Here is a 1,271-nt window from a genome sequence, read left to right on the forward strand (position 1 = left end):
GTTCTGTGTTATACGTGCAGCTTCCTTTTTTTCCCTTCTTGTTTCTGTTTTTTTTCTGTTATAAACAATACATGATCATGTTATCAAAAATGAACCTACACACATCCAGATATAGCTAGATAATATACCTCCAGCCTGTTGTTAATTTGGGGCCCTAGTCTGTGTATGAGTATAGCTTTCTTAATTCTTAAATTACCCAAATTTCTTTCACTGGCCTCAATTGTGATTGTTATGCTTTTGTCGGTGTTCCGGCATCTGTCTAGATGTTTTCTGAAGGAGGAGGCTCTCGTGTTCCGATGTTCTTTGATGCGGACGTGTAACGGTCTTGTTGTGCTATCCACATAGAACTTGTTTCGTTTGTTACATTGCATTCTATACACGTTGGAGAGAAAGGAGAAAGGAGCGGGAGAGCTCTCCGACAGAGAACCAAAAATGAAAGAAGGAAGTAGAGGAGAAAATAGTGGAGGTACAGAGAAAATGGGCAGATATACCAACAGTAGTGTCACAACATAGAGTGGAGAATATAATGGTGGACGATGGTGGTTATGTACAGACGGAGGAACCAAAGGAAATGACTAGCGCGTACAGTACAAGTTTGGGGAATAAATAAGTAAATATCAATAAGAAAAGATGGCATGTAGTAACACATTTAAAAAGTACCGCCACAGAGCGGAAAATAACGAAGTTTAAATGTGCCATGAGGATTAAATTACCAGCTGAACGTTACCCGGAACACATAAAGGGAGTGGTGATTGACAAGGAAAGGTATAAAAGGTTAAAAGAACTATTTAAAAGTGATGTGAACCTTTTGAGGGAAGAAATTGAATTTAAAGAACTACCAAAAGTAGTTACATACGAGGAGTTAACACCTTTAATGAATGGTAATAAAGGAGTACTTTAAAAGAGAAAAGAAAAGAAAAAGAAAAAAGGAATTAGATTTTAATTTAAAAAGAAAAACAGGAAAAAAGATGTAAAAATAAAAAAATAAAAAGAAAACTTTCATAACTTGTATAAATTAACAGTTAAATGGTACTGCTTGAGAAATGGGGTTCAATGCAGCCATTTCATTATTATCATTTCACTATACATTTTTTCATTTTCGTTCCTTTTATGTTTTATGTCCCCACTGTAAGTGTTCTGCCTTTAAATATATTAATAAAAAACATTTTAACTATTCTCATTGCATTTTCAACCACTATTTTCCCTATATTTCTACCCGTGTGGAATAAAATGACTTGTTTTCTATACTCAGTATCTTTCTTTTCTATATG

The sequence above is a fragment of the Octopus bimaculoides genome, chromosome 5 (assembly GCF_001194135.2).
Source record: "Octopus bimaculoides isolate UCB-OBI-ISO-001 chromosome 5, ASM119413v2, whole genome shotgun sequence".
Taxonomy (NCBI): domain Eukaryota; kingdom Metazoa; phylum Mollusca; class Cephalopoda; order Octopoda; family Octopodidae; genus Octopus; species Octopus bimaculoides.